This window comes from Martes martes, assembly GCF_963455335.1.
Source record: "Martes martes genome assembly, chromosome: 4".
Taxonomy (NCBI): domain Eukaryota; kingdom Metazoa; phylum Chordata; class Mammalia; order Carnivora; family Mustelidae; genus Martes; species Martes martes.
The window spans coordinates 170,879,035-170,889,017 of NC_137891.1; positions in this window are offsets into that span (position 1 = coordinate 170,879,035).

The window sequence follows — 9,983 nt, forward strand, 5'->3', positions numbered from 1 at the left end:
GGAGGAGGGGATCATAATAACCGCCAAGAGTGAACTTCCCGCCAGGGCAGGAGGAAGAGGGCTCACAGGTCAAGTGCTGTTGACTTAACAAAAATAAGGCAATGTGGCTTCTTGCTCCTGAGCCTACAGCCTGATTCAAAACCGCTGGGCAGTGTCCAGGCCACATGGAGGCATGCTTGGAAGGTAACCTGCGGGACTGGTGGGGAAGGAGGGCAGGCAAGGGGTTAGGGTAGGTGGCTCCCCGGGGCTGAGCAGGGAGCTGGTAATGACTAGGCTTGAAACTGGAACGAGGAGGAGAGGTCTAAGGGGGCCTGGGAGCTCCTTATAAACCCATCTCAGGGACTGCTAGAGTCCCACTCAGCTTTTTGCTGTAGGCAGAGGCTTCTTTTATTTTTATTTATTTGTTTGTTTATTTTAAAGATGCCTATTATTTTATTTGAGAGAGAGAGAAAGAGAGCAAGTGTGTACAAGCATGCGTAGGGGGAGGGGCAAAAGGAGAGGGAGAAGCAGGCTCCCCACTGAGCAGGGAGCCCCATGCAGGACTCCCTGCTCATGACCTGAGCCCAAGTCAGATGCGTAACCGACTGAGCCACGTAGGTGCCCCAACAGAGGTTTCTTTTTGGTCAGTGTCCCCAGAAGGCCCTCATCACTGTTCCCCACACCCCCCCCCACCTGTAAGGTGTCTATAAGTAGAAAGCGGCACCCCTCCAGGCCTTCGTGTGAATTAGAAAAAGATGCCTCCCTCTCAGACAGACACAGCCAGGGCTCTGGGTGGAGCCAGTGGGAGCTCGGGTTTCAGCCCCCCTCAGGCCCTGCTGGACCTGGGTTTGCTGGAAGAGGTGAGTGAGGCAGAGAAATCTAAAGGGTTAGGATTTTGCCTTCTTAAGTACAAAGCAGCTCCTCTTCTTCATATCGGCCAAGGCTTTTTTCTTTTTTTTTTGATTCTTGGCAACTGTGATCTCCAGAAAATCCCCATTGCTCTTAGAGAAAAGCTACTGTGTAAAAGCTCACCTCAGTAGTGCCTCTAAGGCAAACAGCCTGGGAGCAAATCCCTTGGAGGTGCAGGGGCAGCCCTCAGGTGACTGATGCCCTTTGTCCAGGCCTCAGAGTTTCTGGGAAGCCAGAAACTGTACCTGTGTACTGTACATCTGGGAAGCTGCACCTGTGGTTGTCTTGGGGTTCAAGTCCACAGACTCCAAGAAGGTCAAGAGTGAGGCCATGATAACAGATACATGAAAAAGTGCTCCACATCACTCGACATCAGGAAAATACAAATCAAAACCACATGAGATACCACCTTACACCAGTCAGAATGGCTAAAATTAACCACTCAGGAAATGACAGACATTGGCAAGGATGCGGAGAAAAGGGAACCCTCTTACACTGTTGGGGGGAATGCAAGCTGGTGCAGCCACTCTGGGAAACAGTATGGAGTTTCCTCAAAAAAGTTGAAAATAGAGCTACCCTATGACCCAGCAATTGCATTATGAGGGATTTACCCCAAGGATACAAATGTAGTGATCTGAAGGGGCACCTGCACCCCATGTTTCTAGCAGCAACGTCCACAATAGCCAATCTATGGGAAGAGCCCAGATGTCCACTGACAGATGAAAGTATGAAGAAGATATGGTATATATGTACAATGGAATATTACTCAGTCGTCAAAAAGAATGAAATCTTGCCATTTACAATGATGTGGATGGAATTAGAGAGTATTATGCTAGGCGACGTAAGTCAATCAGACAAAGACAATTATCATTTGGTCTCATTCATATGTGGAATTTAAGACACAAAGCAGAGGATCACAGAGGAAGAGAGAAAAAAAAAAAGACAAAATCCAAGAGGGAGATAAACCATAAGAAACTCTTAATCATAGGAAACAAACTGAGGGTTGCTGGAGGTGAGGGGGGAAGAGGGATAGGGTCACTGGGTGATTGACATTGAGGAGGGGACATGATGTAGTGAGCACTGGGTTATATGCCACTGATCAATCACTGACCTCTACCTCTGAAACTAACAATACATGATAGGTTAATTGAATTTAAATAAAAAATATATATTATCAAAAATAAAAGAAAAATGAACTTCTTTATTCATTAAATCAAAGATGCATTGTTAGAATTAAGAATTACTATTACTGTATTTCTGTAAGGTAATAAAATGATATTTCTTTTAAAATTAAAAAAAAAAAGGAAGAGCGAGGCCATGATAGAACCCATGACTGTTGACAGTCCAGTTACTCTAGAGCAAATACATTCCTTCATCTACTCATTGAGTGCCAAGTGCTGGTGATAACAATGATGGACAAAAATCGTTTACAGTTTGGGGCACCTGGGTGGCTCAGTCAGTTAAGCATCTGCCTTCGGCTCAGGTCATGATCCCAGGGTCCTGGGATCAAGCCCTGCATTGGGCTCCCTGCCCAGCAGGAAGTCTGCTTGTCTCTCTCCCTCTGCCCCTTCCCTCCCCCTGCCTTGTGCTCTCTCTCAAATAAATAAATAAAAATCTTTTTAAAAAATCGTTTACAGTTTACTGAGAGAAATGGGTTTTAGTAAAATTCATACAGATTTCTGTGGAATTATAACTCTGGTGGTGCCCAGGTTGGGTGCCATTCTAAAGGACCTCCAACTGTTTCCTGTAGGTCATGGGGGGGGGGTCACTGAAGGTTTTGGAGCAAGGACATGAAAAGATCGTAGAATAACTCCTTCCATTTTCCCTTTGCAGCAGCAGTGCCTGACCCAAAAGAATGAATATCTCACGGTGAACCCTGAGATGCCTCCAAGTATGCCATAAAATTTCTGTCTGCTCTAAGCTGAGCTTTTTGTGATGGTCGATTCTTAAAGATCCCAGAGAGAAATTATGAAGTTGGCCGGACCTGACAAACTCAGCATGACCAAATCTTCACTGAAGAGGCTTGCTTCTTCTGCTCCTGAATTCCTGCCTGTTTCTCCTTGTCACCCAGATTCAAAACTAGAGTCGGTGCAAGGCTAGCATAGCTCTTGGCACTCAATAGACACTAAAACAAACAAACAAACAAAAAAAAAAACAAAAAAAAAAACACGTGGTGAGTAAATGAATGGTGGAGTAATTAAGAATGAATGAAGAACAAACTAATAAATGGCAGGCCTCTTACCCCCTTTCCTTTCCTACGGCTTCTGCCTGGGCTCTGCCTCTCTTTCTCACTCCCTGCCCTTGTGCAGGCCCACAGCACTGCTATCTCGGCAGTCTTCCCAGCGTCCTAGCAGATCACCCTGTCTCCAGTCTTGGCCTCCCTTGACCTGCCCTCGCTCCCTCACTCTGCCAGTGAGATCATCTCAAAACCTAGAAGTGATCATGTAAGTCCTCTGCTCCAAAACCTTCAGTGGCTCCCCAAGGCCGAGGGGAAAAGTCAGGTTCTTAGCAGGACATCCAGATGGGGCACTTGTGGACTGCTTTGTTGGTACCTCTCTTACCATCTGTCTTCTTGGGCACATTTCCTCTTCCTGAGGCACTGTTCAAAGTTGCAAATATTTTTGAGAAAAGTGAATAGAAGCCCCTTTTACTTCTTTTGGTTTCAAAGTGTTGAGTATTTGAGGATGAAGCAGTAAGGACTGACTAGGCGGGGGGGGATGGGCACAAAGGAGACACAGAAGGACAAGTGTTGTGGTTAAGAGTTAGGCTTGGGAGTCATGTGTGGCTGGATTCATTCCTGGCTCCTCGCTTTACTAGCTCTGTGACCTCAGGCTGATGGCTCCGTCTCACCTGAAATGGGCAGGCACAGCAGTGAACCACTAGAAGTTTACAAGAGCAAGGAGAAATTCATCCATAGGCCAGCCAGGCAGGCTGGCCAGAGACCCCTGGCCAGGCTCCTCTGCAAGGATGACTAACCATCTTGGTTTGCCTGGGACTAGAAGGCGTCCCAGGACAAGGTACTTTTGTCCTTAGAACTAGGGAAGTCCTGGGTAAACTGGGACTAGGGGTCACCCTATACCTTTGGCACTTGCCAGCCTCGTATATTCAATCCAGGGTGCCATCCAAGCATAATTTTGTACATGTGCTTGTGGTATGGAAAAGGCTGGGAGGCTCGGTTGCCTCATTTGTAAAATGAACATGCCCAGAGTGGTTACCTCATTTGGCTGTTGTGAAGATTAGGTGAATAAAGCAGGACCTTTTGATCCTGCCTTTTTGACCCAGAGGCGCATCCAGATTCTATGTCTTCGCCAATCTGATGCCCCTCACCCCAAGATTGCAACAAACAAACAAAACCATCCACAAATTATCTGCCAGTGTAACAAATACAAGGTACAGTAGCACTCTATGTTAAATTGGAAAAATAGATGCAAACTCTGAACCTTAAAAAATAACCATTGTCGGGGCACCTGAGTGGCTTAGTCGGTTAAGCAACTGTCTTCAGCTCAGGTCATGATCCTGGGGTCCTGGGATAGGGCCCTGCGTCAGGCTTCCTGCTCAGCGGGGAGCCTGCTTCTCCCTCTCCCTTTGCCTTTCCCCACCACTCATGCTATTTCCCTCTCTCAGATGTTTAAATAAAAATCTTTTTAAAAGATGACTACTGTCATTGCTGAGTGATTACTAGGAGGGTTCCAGGAACAGCAGCCCGGGTGCCCCGCCCCTACCCACAGACAACATTCAAAAGGCTCAGGGGTGCTGTTCTCCACCCAGAGGAGGGGTACTAAGTCCATAGCTTGGAGAAAGAAAAAGAATCAGGCTGCATAGCATTAGAACATGCTCTCCTGTTGCCAGAAAGCCAGAAGGCTATAAATAACATTAGCAGCACTGGCAGGACAGAGGGACCAGTCTTTCACTGGCCAAGATGTGACAACTGTGGCATCCATAGCAACATGATGATTATTTTATTACTGTTGCTGTCAAAGTTACTGGACAAGTTGAATCTGAAAGGCCATGAGTTCATGATGACAACCCAAATAGGAAAGTTCCAGATAGAAAAAGAGCACACGGCCTGCCTGGGTGGCTCAGTGGGTTAAAGCCTCTGCCTTCAGCTCAGGTCAAGATCCCAGGGTCCTGGGATCAAGCCCCACATCGGGCTCTCTGCTCAGCGGGTAGCCTGCTTCCCCCCGCCCCTCTCTGCCTGCCTTTCTGCCTACTTGTGATCTCTGTCTGTCAAATAAATAAATAAAATCTTAAAAAAACAAAAACACAAAACCCTGAGATCAAGGGCCACATGCTCTACCGGCTGAGCCAGCCAGGCGCCCCATAACTTTTTAATCTTAGTAAGTAATGTTAACCCATATGGATACTTTACTTCTTCATTAACTAGACGCCCATTTATAAAGTATACATGTGTATTTGTTCCCACATGGATAAGGAAGCAATTCATAGGACAGTGAGGAGTCAAATCATTCAGACAAAGGGAACCGTGGGCAAAATGACTAAGTTGGTGAGGACTGAAAGAACCAATTAGCCAACCATCCTCACGTCCTGCTAACCCCACAGAACTCAATTCATTCCTCTTCTAGGAAGTGAAGCCTTCAAGTGGACCTTTGAATATAACAGAATAATGTATTGATGGGAATATATGAACTTTCAAAAACCCGAAAGTCCTCATCAGTGTTATCAAACAGGACAATGAGTTGTATAATGGTGCCCAAGTGAGGCTGAAAGCTGAAGATTTTGAGGAAAAACATCAGGTTGCAAAACACTCAAACGTCTGTGAAAGTATGACTTCCAAAGTCTTAGAGACACCACAAAAAGAAGCTTGTGTGTGGCCTGCTGACCATCCCCTTGGACCGCACATGCAAGTCTTGAGTCCTGACCAGAATGGACTGATGAAGGACCCAGTAACTTCCACTGGACTAAGATGACATTTCTTTTTTTTTTTTTTTTCAGTCTGATGACATTTTTGAAAGCCCAGAGAGGAATAAAAACAGTCTTACAAGGATGCCTGGGTGGCTCAGTGGGTTAAGCTGCTGCCTTCGGCTCAGGTCATGATCCCAGGGTCCTGGGATCCAGTCCTGCATCCACTGGCCTCTCTGCTCAGTGGAGAGTCTGCTTCTCCCTCTCCCTCTGCTCCTCCCCCTGCTCGGTGTTCTCGCTCTCTCCCAAATAAATAAATAAATCTTAGGGGGAAAAGGGGGGGGCACCCAGTGGGTTAAAGCCTCTGCCTTTGGCTCAGGTCATGATCCCAGGGTCCTGGGATCAAGCCCCGCATTGGGCTCTCTGCTCAGTGGGGAGCCTGCTTCCTCCTCTCTCTCTGCCTGCCTCTCTGCCTACTTGTGGTCTCTGTCAAATAAATAAATAAAATCTTTAAAAAAAAAAGACATTTGAAGTACTCCTAAGAATCACCCATACAAAAACTTTAATTGTGGTTTAAAATTTTAAGGATATTTAATCAAGTTTGTAAATAATATTTAAATACTCCAAAGATTAATTTCAAGTTTTATTAGTTGTAAGACTTGAACAGATTGAGCATGAACTAGTTGTGGGTGTTCTGCCACATATAAAAGCCTCTCAGATATTGAAATAATTTGATAGGGGGCGCCAGGCTGGCTCAGTCAGTAGAGCATGTGACTCTTGATCTCCGGGTTGTGGGTTTGAGTGTCATCTTGGAGTTAGAGATAACTTAAAAACAAAAATCTTAAAAAAAAAAAAAAAAGAATTCTATCAGTATTATCCAATTTACATTAATTATTACTGCTAGAAATAATCAGTACAATAGAAAACTGAAAATGGCTACTCTACCCAGTAAAATTGTCTTAGACCAAAAAACCCAAATAAACAAAAAGCAAAAGAAAGAGAATCACATGTTGTATATAACATTGAAAACTTCAAAAAGTCCCCTGAATCAAACTGTACTTGATAGAAATAACGAGCACCCATAAACTAAAGTAGCAGATGTGAAAAATTAGTAACATTTGGTATGGATCAAATTTGAATGATGAATTAAACACTCCTTATAAAATTCGTCCAGGAAAGAACTGACTCACACAAAAATGATTTTAGTAAAATTAGAAATGGAAAAAATTAGAAATGGGTAAATCTCACCGTAGAGAAAACTGAACAGGAAATTAAGTCTAAATGAAAATTCATCATTGTTGGGACAGTTCTGGTTAAAATATGTACACTTATAAAGTGGAGGCAAAATGACATTAGAGGTTGAAATAGAAAGTCAAAAACATCAGGAGAGAGACACCTAGTTGGCTCAGCTGGAAGAGCATGTGACTCTTGATCTGAAGGTCATGAGTTTGAACCCCACGTGGAGTGCAGAGATTACCTAAATAAAACTTCTTTAAAAAAATAAGGAGATAATGCATATTAAGCATTAAGCAGAGGTAATACATGTACCTGGCATGTGGTACATGCTCAGTAAACACCAGAGTGGTTGGCTTCAGGGAGATACAAATCAAAACCACAATGAGATACCACCTCACACCAGTCAGAATGGCTAAAATTAACAACTCAGGAAATGACAGATGTTGGTGATGATGCAGAGAAAGGAAAACCCTCTTACAGAATGCAAGCTGGTGCAGCCACTCTGGAAAACAGTATGGAGTTCCTCATAAAGTTGAAAATAGAGCTACCCTATGACCCAGCAACTGCACTATTAGGTATTTTTCCAAAGGACACAATCACAAGGATTTGAAGGGGCACCTGCACCCCAATGTTTATAGCAGCGATGTCCACAGTAGCCAAACTATGGAAAGAGTCCACATATCCATTGGCAGATGAATGGATAAAGAAGAAGTGGTATTGTAGGGCACCTGGGTGGCTCAGTTGGTTAAGTGACTGCCTTTGGCTCAGGCCTGATCCTGGAATCCCGGGATTGAGTCCCGCAATGGGCTCCCAGCTCCATGGGGAGTCTGCTTCTCCCTCTGACCTTCTCCCCTCTCATGCTTTCTCTCTCTCTCAAATAAATAAATAAAATCTTCTTTTAAAAAAGGAAGTGGTATTATACACAATGGAATATTACTCAGCCATCAAAAAGAATGAAATCTTGCCATTTGCAATGACGTGGATGGAACTAGAAGATATTATGCTACATGAAATAAGTCAGTCAGAGAAAGACAAATATCTATGCTCTCACTCATATGTGGAATTTGAGAACAATGTGAATATAGAGGAAGGGAAGGAAAAATAAAATAAGACAAAAACAGAGAGGGAGACAATCCACAAAAGACTCTTAACTATGGGAAACAGAGGGTTGCTGGACGGGAGGTGGGTGGGAGAGATGGGGTCACTAGGTGATGAGCATTAAGGAGGGCACTTAATAGAATGAGCACTGGGTGTTGTATGCAACTGATGAATCACTAGATTCTACCTCTAAAACAACAATACACCATATGTTAATTAAATTTAATTTAAATTTTAAAAATTTTAAATAAATAAAAGCTGATTAGCCACCCCCCAAATAAATAAACAACAGGGCGAGGCTTTATTTTTTAACTTGTGGTCAAAAAAATATAACCATATTTACCATTTTACCCATTTTAAAATGTACAGTTCAGTGGCATTAACAACATTCACTTTGTGATACAACCCTCACCACTACTCATCTGCAGAACTTTAAAAAAGAGTATAAGTACTGGGCTAGGGAAACACACACACACAAACACACACACAAGGCAAATGTCTGTTATTTTAGTGCTGATTGAGAACTCTGCTCAATATATTGGATCATCAAGCTCTTGAAAAGACGTGGAAAAAAATCTTATTTTGATGTTTTGCATTGTGAAATATTTTAGTTAAGACACTTTCATTTCATTTATATTCTTTTGTATTTCTTTTCTCTTTTACTCTTTGAAAACATTTTATTATTATTGAAACCTCAAACAAACAGATACATAGAGCTACCAGCACTCCCATCCTGGATACCAGGTAGCTTCAGCCTTGGCATGCCTGTATAAGAAAATACCTGTTACACATCCATGTCAACTCCCAGGGAGTTGACATGGAGCAGGGAGCAGAGGAAGCATTGACTCTGAAGGTGTGATCATAAGTAAAAGATCACCCTAGGAGCTGATGCAGGCATAGTGATACAAATCCCTATGGAAAAGAGAGGTCAATGTGGGCTACAGGTTCCTGTATACCTGCCATGCCATAGTTTCCTTTTTTAAATTTACTTATTAAAGTTTTTTTTTAATTTATTTACTGAGAGAGAAAGCATAAGCAGGTGAATCAGCAGGCAGAGGGAGAGGGAAAAGCAGGCTCCCCGCTGAGCAGAGATTCCTCAGGAGGACCTCAGTCCCAGGACCCTGAGATCATGACCTGGGCCAAATGCGCTTAACCTACTGAGCCACTCAGGCGCCCCATTTCCTTTATTCTTAAGAGTATGATTTTTTGCAGCTGAATTTATATCTAATTGAACCCCAAATGAATCCAATTACCCCAAGTGAATTCACTTCTTAAATTTCCCAGAATACTCTTAATGTCAAATATTTTATCCTATATATCATAAATATGCTCTTATTTGTTAGACTACGTAAATTTCAGTCACCTTACACTTAATATAACAATGTACTCATGACATGCCTCAGGTTTCTGTCCTTGGCTGTATCTTGTTTATTTCTCAGTGATGAGTTGGAGCCTTACAGAATTTACACAGGTAAGAGGTGGCAGACATGCAGCATCTGACCCACAGATACCTTTTCTCTGGCCCACATGGTGTTTTTAAAATTTTAAATTTACTTAAAAACACTTAAAACTCAGAAATTTTCACACAATAATCAAAATTTCTGGGGTCTGCTAAAAATATATCGGTGACAACACTGGACCTATATTTGTTGTCAGATGCTATTTACCATTATGTTTGTGTAGTTCTTTTCCTCACTGTGGAGAAAAATAAAAGTTAAAAAAAAATTTTCCCGTTATTATCCAGCCCACTACATTTGCAATTTTCCTGCCTGACCCCAGTTGTCAACTTGAGTTTATGTCCCAGTTCTGGGATGTTCAAGAAGGTACAGTGTCTACACTAGTGGATGAAATCAGACTTCCACCACTTAGCCTGTCTTTGCTTTGACTGCCTCCCTTGTAAA